Source organism: Anastrepha obliqua, chromosome 1 (genome assembly GCF_027943255.1).
Source record: "Anastrepha obliqua isolate idAnaObli1 chromosome 1, idAnaObli1_1.0, whole genome shotgun sequence".
NCBI lineage: Eukaryota > Metazoa > Arthropoda > Insecta > Diptera > Tephritidae > Anastrepha > Anastrepha obliqua.
In genome coordinates this window covers 158,078,178-158,093,290 of record NC_072892.1, presented here as the reverse complement: position 1 = coordinate 158,093,290, position 15,113 = coordinate 158,078,178, and the positions used below count along the sequence as shown (strand labels likewise).

At 31.4% G+C, this 15,113-nt stretch overlaps 1 protein-coding gene across 1 annotated transcript in view; it reads left to right on the top strand.

Annotated features, from left to right (window-relative positions):
* The window catches only part of LOC129238074 (synapsin), a 116,780-nt gene that overhangs the window by 73,981 nt on the left and 27,686 nt on the right, over nucleotides 1-15,113 (top strand). The gene's annotated exons all lie outside the window — the stretch shown is intronic.

Genomic DNA, 15,113 nt, shown 5'->3' with positions numbered 1-15,113 from the left:
ACGCAATGTAGTGTAATGAAAAAAATGTCACACCATTCACCGCAAACCACAAGCATATCAACGGGCCCACGCACAGCAACAACAACAGCAGCAACGACCGAGATTGTCGTTTACATAATACGAATATTCACAAATGACAAGAGCTCAGAGAAAGCAGCAAAAAGAAGCGACAGGCACAGCCATGCAAGGCAGGCGTAATCACTACAAACAACTTACATTGAGGACAGCGAAGTGCAAGTGCTGCAGTCTGCTATTTGTGGAAGTTGTATGTGCGTATGTATGTATGTCGATTTGTATGTACTGACTTGCATAGATGTTTTTCGCACGCCTACGCGGCTGACAAGTGCGAATGCAAATTATAATTGGCTACTAGGCTACTTGAGTGCGCTAAGAGCACTTCGGCTGGCAAGCCTGGCAAGGAGGGGCGACGGACGACGAGAGACTATGAATGGCAAAGGAATAAATGTATTTATCTTAAACAAATACATTTGCACTAATTGGCATAATGCGGCAATGGCTAACAGATGGTTATGAACTAAGTGGTGCAGACACTGAGCTTGCGCTGCCGGGTAATTCGCAAAAATTAGTTAAATATTTACATAGAAGAATCTATGAGTAGGATTTGCAACGCTACAGTGATTTCCTTTTATCGCCCGATTCTCTTCATGCACTTCTTACGAGTATTTGCTACTGCTCAATTATCTCAGCGCGCTTAAAATATCTGATTGACGCATCACTGGGCGCGTCGGCACCGAGTGACGGTGTAATTGGCATTGCTGGCCGAATCAAAGGTAAAGGGAGGGAAGAAGCGTGGCGCTCTGTCGCCTAGTAATGACGTGGCGCATTTTAAATTTGTCTTAGATTTTTTTTTTACTTTTTTATTAAACAACATCTGCAATTGCTCCCGTTCTCCACCCGACCACTCAACTGCTATTCTTTCGTTTGTCTCGTCGCAACATCAATTGATTCCATCATCGCGTCATTCGCTTCGCTGCGTTCGTGGTAAACACGTGCTTCGCATTACGCTACGCCCGAAGATTTATTGAGTAGCAGCGAAATATCATTTAAAGACTGTTGAATGTTTTAATTTATGCTCGTTTGTTGTGATGTGAGAAAACACGGAACGCAGCGCGTAGTAGTGCATGACTCAGATTATAGATTTATCAATGATACACAAATCGTATAAATCTACTCTATGAATGAATAGCACAACAATTGAGATTTATGTGGTTCGTTAAATGTTTTATTCGATGCATTTGGAAATCAGTTTCCGCGTAAATTTCAGATACTATTTTTCATTAATTGTTTAAAATTAAATTAATTTAGTTTAAATTGGCAGGAGAATACATATTTGTATATACATAGTTCGCTCAGAATTCTTATGTGCATACAAAACAAAAATGTAATTGTGATATCAGAAAGTCATTTTCGCTGTCAATGCAGCTTTTTTTAAAACTTAAGTTTTTAAACTGCATTTGCATGATTTGATTTCCAAGTCATATTTTAAATTACACTGAATGGGCATACACTGACGCTCGAACTGCACTGGTTCAAGCACACAAAACAAAAACTACACCTTTTCAAAACGTACTTCAGAAGCTGTCAAACGTACTTCAGAAAACGTTACAGTTGTTCCATAATAGTCAATTATTTTTCAGAGCACGTAAAATGTATTTCAGAAAGTCCCGAATGTAATTCAACAACTCTGAAATCTATTTCAGAATAGTCAGTTGTAATTTCGAATACGTCAAATGTGTTTCAGAAAGCGTCAAAGGTACTTCAAAAACTCTCAAATGTATTTCAGAACACATGAAATGTGCTTCTAAACCCCTTAAACGTATTTCATAATAATTAATTGCATTTCAGGGAACGTAAAATGTACTTCAGAATAGTCAATTGTGTTTCAGAAACTGTAAAATACACTTCAGAATAATCAAATAGTATAAAAATAGTTAATAAAATAAAATAATAATGTAAAATGCACTTTTACAGCTTTTAAAGTAATCTGAAGTTCATTTGACGCCTTCTGAAGTACTCTTGGTAAAATAGTAGATCATTCAATTCATATTTAAAATCAGTCTCCAGATTTGAAAATCCATATAATGTTTTTTCCTGGCTTCGGATTAGGAGACATCACCAAGTTTTTAAATATTGTATATAGTTTTTATAATTAAGCAAAAAGAAATTTCGTAATTTTTTTATATATTATAACATTGTACAAATCGAAGATTTTTTTTTTTTTGCAAATATTTTTATTTTTTAACTTCCTGAATTTTCTGTAAAACGTTTAATTTTATTTGAAAATGATGAATGTTTAAAAATTACAAATTCAATACCCGTTCAACAGAATTACTTTAGAATTCAATTAACTTAGAATAGAATTTAATTAGAATTCTACAGATATTAAAAATTGTTTTGATCCATCTAATGGTTGGATATCTAGAAATCTGAAGACTAAACAAAAAACTATTAGGATTCTCGGACTTAGCGACCAATTTTGCACAGGAACTGAATGGGAATGGAATGAAATCATTACTTACACTACAAAAAATTGGGAAAAGGCAAGATTACAATATTGCAATATTGAGAGAGGAAGAGGTGTAACTGTAGAATATGGGATCAACTGTGGTTTGGTGTTTAAACGTAAAAATTTGTATAATTTATTGATTTTCAAAATTTTTACGGTTTGTTGAATTTTTTTTTTATTTTTTGTTGATCTAAATTAATTGAAAAAACATGTCTTGTCTTTTAATAAAAAAAAAATTAAAATTGTCTTTAAAAGTCCATAATAAAATGTGATGATGTATATATTTGTGTAATCTTTTAACTCAATAACTGTAACGACCCACATTTTCAAAAGCCTGAAAAATATTATGTTTGTACGCTCGATGGAGGTTTAAAATATTCCACAAAATTATTCCCTGAAAAATTTCATAAAGGGACTTCTCAGATGGTACAGTGTGCGATAAAGGAAAATACACAATAATTTGCTTGTGTCGTACTCACTATCTTCGCCAATACAGTATAATGTGTGTATACATGTGCCAAATAAAAAACAAATATTTTCCAGCATTGGGCTAAAATTTCCTTAATTTCCAGGAAAATTAGAATTTTTAAAAAAAGATGTTTAAGAAAAAAGTTCAGTTTAATTTGTAAAAAAAATTTAGTTTAATTTGTAAAAAAATTAATTTAATTTGTAAGAAAAAATTTAAAACTTTTTAATATTCACGAAAAAGTATACTTACTAAATAAAAATATTTAAGAAAAATTATATCAAATTTATTTAAAAGTTTTCTTAAGTCTTTTTTTTTACTTTATATGAAAAATTGTAATCTTCAAAAAACCTTTCAAGAAAAAATATATTTTTGAAATAAAAATATTTGAGAGGAACTCTTTTTTAATTTGTTCGAAAAATTTCATAACAAAATTTTTTTTGCTTAATTTTTGAAGAAAATTATACTTTTTAATTAAAGATATTTAGAAAAAAATGTAGTTCCGATTTGTAAAAAAATTTATTTTTTTTAACCTTCAAGAAAATGTATAATTTATTTTTTTTTTATATTAATAAATGAAAATTAGAAAGCGAGAGAAAAGTGGTCAAAACTGATTAAAAAATCGCGTATCTAAAATTTTGCATGGCAAAAGCCACCTTCGAGAAAGTCTTAAACCTCTTACTAATTAAAAAACTCACTCTGCACTATTTTATAATCATTACATTTTTGCGCAGAATATAAAAAGATTGATGATAAACTCCTTTCCAAAGCAGCCGAACCACATAATAATTTTTCAGCTGATTTCTGAATGAAAATAAAAATAAAACCGCAAAGTACGCAAATCAACCGGAAGACCCCGGCGAAATTAAACAAAATAAATAACAAACTAACCGCGGATTCCGAGAAATTAGCCTCTGAAAATAAATCTTATAAAAATAATATTTCAACTGATGGGCCAAAAAATTTTTGTTTTAAAATTTCTTGGAAAATTACACACTTTCCAAAGTACCAGCGGAACTAAAAATATAAATACGACGTGTTTTTCATTTGCTTATTAATAGTATTTATTACAAAAACATGCGCAAAAAATGCTTTCTATTACTCACGCAAATACTATGTATACTCAGCTACTCGAGGAAAGTGCCGACCTTGCATGGTACATACAAACTAAACTCATTTTCAATGCCAAGGTCGATGAGGAAATTTTTCGAATTACGATAATGCAATGTACCAATAGCTAATCAAGTATACCAGAATGAGTCTGACAAATTTAAGCAATTCAAATACAAAAAAAATAAATGCAAATTTCAAATAGTATTGCATGCATTTTCCAATTAATTTTTGCATACCAAAAGAGGGGGAAATAAAATGTGTGCAAAATGTAGAAAACTGGCTAATTTACAATTTGTGAAAATTGCATAAATATTCGTAGAATTTTTGGTGAAATAAATGAAACACCATCAATTGCCATACATACATACAACTGACACAGCGTCGTTGGCTGCGGTACTCACAATGCTAGACAGGCGCTACACCGCACTGTGGTTTCGAATTGAAGGAAATTGGAAAGTTATTTGTATCCTATTCCGCCTGGTTTGCTGTTTGCATGCGAATTCTGAAGAAATTAAGTCGATTTCTTTTTGTGGTAAATGCGCTTCAAGAAGAAAAGGGGAAGCATTTGTTGTTACTAGTAATAGATATTGCTGAATGATTTCAATAAATGTTTGAATTTATTTTTTATTATCTTTTATGACTTTTTTATTACTTCTCGTACAAACAAAAAACTTACGTCTCCACTTATCATTTTCTCGACTACGCTGATTACCAATTTATGAATAGCCAGATTTAAGAAATTTAAGATAGCGAGTACAAAATTCAGAACAAAAAAGGCAAATTTAATGAAATCCTTACTAAGTAAACTCCTATCTACATACATACGCTGTTTCAAGGCATCTACTTTCTACAAAAAAGATGTTTAGCAAAAAATCTTATAGTTCAATTTGTAAAAAAAAATTTAGTTAAATTTGTAAAAAAAATTTTAAAGTTTTTTAATATTCAAGAAAAAGTATACTTAATAAATAAAAATATTTAAGAAAAATTATACCAAATTTATTTAAAAGTTTTCTAAAGTCTTTTTCTTTAATTTTTAAGAAAAGTATACCTTTCAAATAAAAAATTTTCAAGAAAAAATATGTTTTTTAAATAAAAATATTTCAGAGTAATTATTTTTTTAATTGGTAGAAAAAAATTTATAATAAAATCTTTTTTGTTAAATTCTTGAAGAAAATTATACTTTTTAAGTAAAGATAAAGACAAAATTTAGTTCAAATTTGTAAAAAATTTTAAATTTTTTTAACATTCAAAAAAAGTATACTTATTAAATAAATATATTTAAACAAAATTATATTAAAATTATTCAAAATTTTTTTCAAGTATTTTTTTAATTTTTATTGAAAATTATACTTTTTAAATAAAATTTTTTCAAGAAAAAGTTTATTTTTTAAATAAAAATATTTCAGAGTAATTATTTGTTTATTGGTTGAAAAAAATTTATAAGAAAATCTTCTTTGTTTAATTTTTGAAGAAAATCATACTTTTTAAGTAAAGATGTTAAGAAATTAAAAATGTATATATATAGTATGTATATATTATAAAAATATTTGCGAAAAAAGTATAGTTAATACGCTCAAAATTTTGTTCAGCAATTTGTTTGGCAATTTTTTGTTAAACACCCTTCTCCAGATTTTTCGAGCACAATTAAAATTAAAAAAAAAAATATTATACTAAAAATGTAATTTTTATTTTTTTTTATTAAAAAATTATTTAATTATTGCCTATTTTTTTATTACTTTTATTAAAATTATTAAATATTATATTATTAATAAATAAATAATAAAAAAAAAACTAATAATTACATTTGTTTTATTACATTAGTTTAACTGTTGCAATGGTTACAATTACTGGTCGATATTAGAATTAGTTTTGACAACGGAGACTTGACTCTACTTCGTTAACTTGACTTTTCTAAAGCATTTGACTCAGTGAATCACAAATCGTTATGTTTGAAGCACTAAACACTATTTCGGCTTCAAAGACAGTGCGGTGAAGCTCATGGCCAGCTACCTTGGTGGCAGAACGCAGAAGGTCAAGACCAGTAAATTAACATCTCAGTCTAGACATGTACATACTGGTGTTCCGCAAGGCTCTATCCTTGGTCCACTTTTATTCAGTCTTTTTGTCAATGTTGATATACAATTGTACTTGTCCAGTCGTATTGATCTCGTTGATGATTTATGTTTCAAAATAAACAGTGATTTGTCTGCTATTTCTGTATGGGCTAATGAAAACTCTTTATGTTTGAACGCGTCGAAGTCATATGTCTTACCTATATGTAACAGTGTTGTGCATGTTGACAATATCCCTAAATTGTTGATGGGACCAAGTTCCCTTACCTTTATGGGAAAGGTAAAAAATTTGGGGTTTATTCTTAACACAAAACTTACCTGTGCTGACTATATAAATAGGGTTGTGGGGAATATTTATGCTACATTGCGTAAGCTGAGAGTTTCTGCAAGATCTCCAGCTAATTATGTCTCTCATTACCTACTCTGAGGTGGTATACAGCAAACTCGACTCCACATCTCGTCATAAACTTAATGTGGAATTTAATAACGCCACGCGGTATGTATATGAGATTGGCAGATATGACCATATCTCTGCCTTTCGACTAAGGTTACTGGGCTGTTGCCTTAACAGTTATTTGTCTGCTAGAAATTGCATATTTTTGTGCAAACTTACATTATACATTCCCTATCTGACAGAGAAGTTGATACCAGTAAGGTCTCGCAGACACAACAACATCTAGATTATTTTTCATTAACGCTGCTAGAGTGTGGAACTCATTACCCGACACTGTGAAGGCTGGACTTAACAGATTTAACTTCAGGGCACAAGTCTATTATTACTTTAAAAGTGTTTGATTGCATTAAATTAGGGCATTAAATTTCTCTCTACATTCTCTAATTACTACTTTTGTTTTTTCTTTTCTAAATCCTTCTTTTCTTCTTATTATTGTAGTTAAGTTAAATATTTCGGATTGATTTGTAAATGAACTGGTGTAAATATGGATTAAGAAACTTATATGTTAAAAATATTCCAGTTGTATATACAGGGTGGACCATATAACGTTTGCTTTTTGAACCACCTATTTTGAGAATGGTAACACAAATGACATGTCAAATGTGTTCATAATTTACTTAAAGGTTTCACATTTACGAAATGGGACGCTATACGATTGAACAAAATTGGGAAATATTGAAAACCTATTTCTTCTTCTTCCGCGGTTACAGTAAATGGTGAGAGTTACCGTGACATGCTCAACGAGATTTTGTTTCTAAAAATTGAAGAGGATGACATGGACGACATTTGGTTTCAACAGGACGGTGCAACTTGTCACTCTGCCAAAGTTACACTCGAACTTTTGGGTACCGTTTTTGAAAACCGAATAATCAGCCGAAATTCCGATATCAATTGGCCGCCTCGGAGCTATTTTTTGTGGGGAACCGTTAAGGACAAATGCTATGCGAACCGTCCAGAGACGATTGATGCTTTAAAACACGAAATCGAAGTTGCCATTCATGAAATTCGAGCCCAAACAATCGAAAATGTGCTAAAAAATTGGGTTGATCGAATAGCCTACTGTAAAGCCAGTCGTGGCAGTCATTTGAACGATATTATTTTTTATTTATAAATGACAATGTTCAATCTTCAAAATAAAAAAAAAAGTTAGAAAAAATATTGATTTTTTTTTTTATAGCCGATTCAAAAAGCAAATTTTACATGGCGCACCTTATACATAATATTTTTGAAGTCTATTAAAAGACCTTAGTCTTACTATGTACTATTTATATAAACAAATAAATAAATAAATAACGCGTTTTCCATTACAAAAAAAAATTAATAATTAAATAGTATTTTTTTTTTAATTTTGTTTTTGCGGCGTGCGCATTATTTCAGATTGTAGTGTAGTGCAATCTTCTTTTTAAAATTTTATAGTTTTTTTTCTTTAATTTTCGAGAATATTATATTGCAATAAAAATGTTCTAGAGAAATTGTTTTTTAATTAGCTGAAAAAGTTTCGTAAAAATTTTTTTTATTTAATTTTTCCTAATAAAGGGTGATTTTTTAAGAGCTATACGAAAGTTTTTTAAAAAAACACACGTAAAATTCAGAAAAATGCATGAAACTTTTATTTAAATCGATGGTACAGTCCATATAATTCAATGTTTGAAGATTATTTCATGCAAATGTTGACCGCGACTGCGCTTCAAATGGTCCATCCGCTTAGTCCAATTTTGGCATACTCTTTCCAATGTTTCGGCCGGTATCTCACATATAAATGCTTTAAGGTTGTATTCTAATGCGTTAATTGAAGCAAGCTTGTCTGAGTAGACATGAACTTTAACATAGCCCCACAAAAAATAATCTAAAGGCGTTATATCGCACGATCTGGGTGGCCAATTGACAGGTCCCCAACGTGAAATAAAATGTTCACCGAACTCGGCTCTCAACAAGTCCATTGTTACGCGTGCTGTGTGGCATGTGGCACCGTCTTGCTGAAACCACATGTCATGCAAGTCAAGCTCTTGCATTTTGGTCAAAAAAAAGTTGGATATCATTTCACGGTAACGCTCACCATTCACAGCTACGCTACGATTCGCAGCATCTTTGAAGAAGTACGGTCCAATGATGCCTCCAGCCCATAAACGGCACCAAACTGTGACCTTTCCTGGATACATTGGTAGCTCTTGCAATACTTCTGGCTGATCTTCACTCCAAAATCGACAATTCTGATCCAAAAATGAGCTTCGTCGCTGAACACAATTTTTCGATAAAAAAGTGTATCTTCGGTCAACTTTCCAAGAGGCCATTCACCAAAAATTGTGCCTTGCGATAGGTCGTTCGGCTTCAATTCTTGCACCAGCTGTATTTTGAAAGGCTTCACACCTAAATCCTTTCGTCAAATTTTTCACGTTGTTGAGTAACAGGGGCCCAATTGCTGCGAATGGCGACGAATCGATAATGGATGGCCACCATTAACACTGTCCGATACCGCTGCGATATTTTCTTCAGTTCGCACTCTACGTAAACGTGTCGGTGGTTTGATGTCCAATAATGTAAATTTGGTTCTAAATTTAGTCACAATAGCTAGAAAAGCCGCTTCAGTAGGTCGATTAAACTGACCATAAAATGAAAGAAGCGCGCAATAAACTTTTGTTCTGTTAAGAACGCATTTTTATAATAAAATTCAATGATTTGCAAGCGTTATTCGATTGTAAGACGATTCATGGCTAAATTATAGACCAAACTGAAGATGTTTGAGAGTGAAACAAAACACGAAACGTGCGTCAGCTGTTTAAACCAACTGTTGAAAAAGATAATAGCTAAAAAATCAGCCGTTAGTTTACTATAGCTAAATGCAATGGAAATACCCAGAAAATATGCACCCTCTACAATTTAAACGAGGAAGAAGATATGCAGTACTGAAGGAGATCAGTACAAGATACCTAAACGCAGCGAAACTAAATGACGTAGAAGTAATACTAAAATACTTAACGGCCCCAATTGGAAAACTAAGGGGGCGTCCATAAATTACGTGAGATGTTTAAGGGGGGAGGGGGTCGAGTCAAATCTCATCTAATCTTACGTTGGAGAGAGGGGGGGTCTCGGCAAATATCACGCAATTTTTTTTCTGATTGAAACAAAAAAAAGTATACTATTTTGGTCCATTATCCAGATTGTACATGCTTAAGATTTAATCTTAAGCGTAATCGTAGTATGATTAAGATCATTCAATAATTCGTTCGAAAGAAAATAATTTCATTCATACATCGACGTTATATGTACATTACCATATTTGTTTTATACCAAATAGCTCAATTTAATCTGAATTTACGGTACAGTGTAGCCCGTCGTTTGTTTTCGCGCCACTATCAGCCGAACGCGCGACTCGGTGAACAAGAGCGTACGAGCTGAGTGGCAGCGACACACGCACAGGTTCCAACCTTCTTTGTTTATTCTTGTAAATGTTTTACTCGACTCAGTTCATGCTCTTACTAATTTAAAATGAGCTATCAAGATTTTTATAACGCATACGTCAAAAGATACGTCTATAAGGCGAAGAAGTCCTGCCACGACGATGTGATAAAATTATGGAATACTGCGAAGCAAAAATTCCCGAAGAAAGAAGAGTTAATATATCACATTAAACATGAGATTGAACGGCTTGTCAGGGAATCCACTGAGAGAAAAGTTCAGTTTACTTTAGCATTCCTTCAAAAAGTAGGTTAAATATATCTTTTTTTAAGAAAATACTTTTTTTATATAAAGTTTATTGTTACAATTAATAGCATAAAAAAAACTGAAACAGTGAAATTCTTGATAAAATATGCTAAAATCATAACTACAAAATATTAGCGCGGTCATTTCCTTCACTGTTTTCACATAATTCAAAATCAGCTTCTTGTGATCAGCGATGATGTGGATGAAGCTATGTCGAACACTACACCATCTAACGTACGTCCCACTCCAGCACAAGATACTATGAAGAAACAGATTGCTAAGCTGCATATGGAGCTTGACCTAAGTGCTGCAGCGCACGCCGGAGTGATCTGCATATGATTCTTCACGACCGTTTTCTGCCACCTCCATACCCTATCACTCAGATTGATGGACGTTTGCCAATTTCGGACTTTAAAGAACATGACGCAAAGTCATTCGCTCCATTTCGAATACGCATACCGATTCAACCGCTGAATGCCTTCATTAGCACGCCTTATGATCTCTATTGCCCAAGTATACGTGATAATTTAGAGAAAAGCTGCTGCATTACATGCGGTATTTACTTCGCATCTATCACAAGAGCACAGTTGAGCAGCTCACATTGCACCAGCTAAGCAAGCGCGTATGTTCCGCAAAGTGCGACCCTCACGGATTGTCATAAGACGAGCTAATGTGCGCAAGCGTCAACGGCTTAGAGTGGCTAGATCAGAACGAAGTTGAAGGAGCAGATGATTTTACTGAAAATCATATGGACATGTTGGTCACAATAGTCTCTCTTGAAACCGCGCATGATTCTCCATGGACTGAATTTGAGTAGATATTCTTTTTTTAATCGCTGTAGTTACGATTTAAATCTTCTATTGTTAAATTTTTATTACACTTATAGCTCTCAGCAATATTGATTACTAGTCTTAACTAGACGTAAATAAAAGCACGAAGCAAATTTTTTTTTTCTTTTTACAATAACAATCCAACGCGTTTACATAAGAAACCCACATTTTGAAAAATCTCACGTGAGATTGGGGGATGGGGGAGGGGGTTGAATAAAATCTCACGACATCTCACCAGGGGGGGGAGGGAGGTATAGAAAATTAAAAAAAAACACCTAACGTAATTTATGGACGCCCCCTAACTTATCTTAACTAACTTGTTTTATATGCTCAGCCTTACGCCAAAGAGAATTTCTTATTGCAGAGTTTAATTTTTGAGCTGTGACAGACAACATTGTTATTGCCATTAAATTAAATTAAATGAATTATTGTATAAATTACTGAAATGTAATATGCACTATTTATAAATATATAAATAATTATTACTTATTATTATTATTATTTTTTTTAAGTAAAATATATCCAAATAAAACTTAATAACTTAACTTAAGAAGAGTGCGCGCATCTGAGGCTATGGACTCGTATCTTCCATACGAAAAATTTTAGAATATGAGAAAAAAGAAACCTTAAAATTTTAATCTACTACAAATACTAATTAATTCAGTGTAAGTGTTTTGATTATAGCTATTAGTGTATCAAATATTTCAAACCATACAAATTTATCTAGTTTATATTCTAAAATCAAATTAAACATTTTTTCTATAAATTTTTGAGTAACTTTTGCTGCTTAACAGAAATCACATCAAGTTTTAAAAATTATTTGCTACTAGTTTGAACAGGCTACTAGGGCCAGCCAGCGCTTATCTTTAGTGTATTAATTATGCATAATTAGTTCTCATGTAAATAAAGAAATTAAAAATAAGCCTTAACAAGCAAACAAAAAAATAAATTTCTGTTATTTAATAATTCGAATGCATTTTCCCCAGCTGCTTAGAAAACCTGTGCTCGAGAGATAATGGATTGGAAATTCAAATTTAATATGCATTAAATAATTTCACTTATGGAATGTCTAAAAAATGTCATTGAACAGGAAAAAAATATTTTATTAATTAATATTATTTTGTATTTAATATTATCTATATATATAAAAATGAAATGATGTTCGTTTGTACGCATTTTTTTGGGCCGATACGAGGCCAATTTTATTCGTTCTTTTTTCATATTATAGGGATCCACTAGGGGAAGGTTTTTAGCAAAAAAAAATTTCTTTTAAATATTTTCTTCATATAAAAAAAAGAAAGAATCAAAATATTGTACAAAACAAAACTTGCTCGATTCTTAGATTGAAGTAAGTTTCGAATCGACATTCATTTTATGTGTACAACTTTTTTTGAATTTTTCGTTATTGTATACAGAAATTTCAAATGATTCGAATGAAAATTTTTTTTTTTTTTTTTATTTCTTCCATAAAATATTACACCTGTCGTTAGACAATAAGTAATTTGATTTACAAAAAGATGGAATGAGAGTGATATTGAAGGGCCAATGCCCCCAAGCTCATTTAGAAGAAATATATACATATTATTTAAAAACAAGTGGTTAACAAACAATGACATATACGATTAGTTGACAATTGATTACAAGGATTTTGCAAGATCTGTTGGTGTTTGACGGTTAAGCCGACTTTGGGTAGATTTTTTTTATTTGGTAGTCTTCTCATCATAGGATTTGTATGCGTTAATAGTCTATTTATGTGTCTTCTGCTAGCGCTTTGTATTGTTTCATCAATTGTATCGATGTCAAGGTCGCGATGAATATCTGCGTTAGGTATGTACCAAGGTACATTAGTTAAGGTCCTAAGTATTTATGAAAATAATGTTTCAATTCAATTGAGCAATGCTTTCTTTGACCAATTCTATATGGAAATGAATGCGTTTGCAAACGATGTTTTCGGCTATGAACAAATGTTGGAATCGAATGAAAAAGGAAAGAAACGCGAAATGATAAAAAAAATTCTTGGAAAATTTAAAATGAATGGTGCTTCATTGGAAAAATTCAAAGGTAATAAGAACATACACAAGATAAAGTTAGAATTCGAATTTTTAGATTTATTTTGTTTATTTCTCATTTTTTCAGAAGTACACCACACAACAACTCATTCCAACTCTGATTTTGAAATCCTGTTGGAATTGGTGATCGATAATTTTGTCACTATAATGGTCAATGGAAATTTGCGTGTATCAGACCCTGCATATTATTTACCATATCAACTTTTTATAGAACATATGGACCAAATGAACACAAAAAAATAATTTAGTTTTGTTTTGATTTTTTGCAACATTTTGGTTTTCAGTTAATACAATAAAAACAATAGGTGTTTTTTCGTGAACACAAAATTCTAAATTTATTACGTTGTTTGTTTAGAATTTTTTTAGAAAAAAAGTAAATTTTTTGGTTTTGAGGAAATTTGTTTATTGTTGCTATTTGTCAAAGCGTAGATATTTGTAAGTATTTGACTATAATCCTAAAAGTTAATGGAATACCACTATGACACATAGAAAACATGTTTTCAAAGGGGTGTTTTTCGAAAATTATAAAAAAAATTGTTTTCAAAAATTTTGAAGAAATAAAGTAAAATAAAAAAATTTCGAAAGCATGAAATTTTTTCAAAACCAAATTTTCCTCAAAAAGATAAAAGAAATTTCTTCGAAAGGTGTTTTTCTAATATTACAAAAAAAAAAATTCAAAAATTTTAAACAAATAAAATAAAATAAAACTTTTTCAAGGGTATGAAATTTTTTCAAAACAAAATTTTCTGAAAACCAGCAAAATTTAAAAAAAATGGTGTTTTTCATATTCCACTATTAATAGAGAATACATTTTTTCGAGGGGGTGTTTTTCAAAGCGGAAAAAAATCTTTTTTAACAAATCAATTTAAACTTTTACAAAAGTATAAAATTTTTTCAAGAACAAAATTTTCTCAAAAACGTTAAATTAAAAAAAAATAGTTTTTTCAAAATATACAATTTTCAGCAATTAACTGAGAAGAAATTTGTTAGAGCGAAGTGTTTTTCAAAACTTCAAAAAACACTTTTTAACCAAAAAAAATAAACCTTTTTTCAAAAACAACAGGAATGATAACATTGCCTAACAATTTCTGCACTTTTGCACAGTCTAAAGAGGCATTGATACAGAGTGTATTTCCAAACATAGTTCAACATTACAAAAACCATGATTGACTCAGCGAAAGAGCAATTTTAGCTGGGAAAAATAAGGACGTCAATGATATAAATTCAGCTATTTTAGATCAAATACCTGGTGACAAGATGAGGTCGTAAATTATCCAACTGAATTCTTAAACTCACTCGATTTGCCAGGCTTACCACCTCATAATTTACGATTAAAAATTGGAGCACCGATTATTATGCTGCGCAATAGTAATGTGCCACGACTTTGCAACGGTACCAGACTCGCTGTGAAGAAGCTAATGCGTAACGTTATCGAAGCAACAATTTTGAAAGGGAAGTACAAAGGAGAAGACATTTTGATACCCTGAATTCCACTGATTCCGGCGGATTTACCATTCGATTTCAAACGTTTGCAGTTCCCTATTCGCCTTGCCTTCGCTATGAGAATTAATAAGGCGCAAGGACAGTATCTACAAATGTGCGGTATTAATTTAGAATACCCAATTTTTTCTCATAGACAATTGTATGTAGCTTGCTCACGAGTTGGCAAACCATCGTCATTATTCACGCGAAAGATGAAAAAACCAAAAACGTTGTCTACCAAAAAGTGTTACAATAAAGTTCGAATGAAATTGTATCAAAGAATTTGCTTTGTTTCGTATTAATTTTATTCTCTTTCAGCAAATCATTGAATTTATCGACTAGCGAAGCGGGTGAGGGTACGCTAGTTTAATATAAATACAAATTTTTTTTTTCGATTT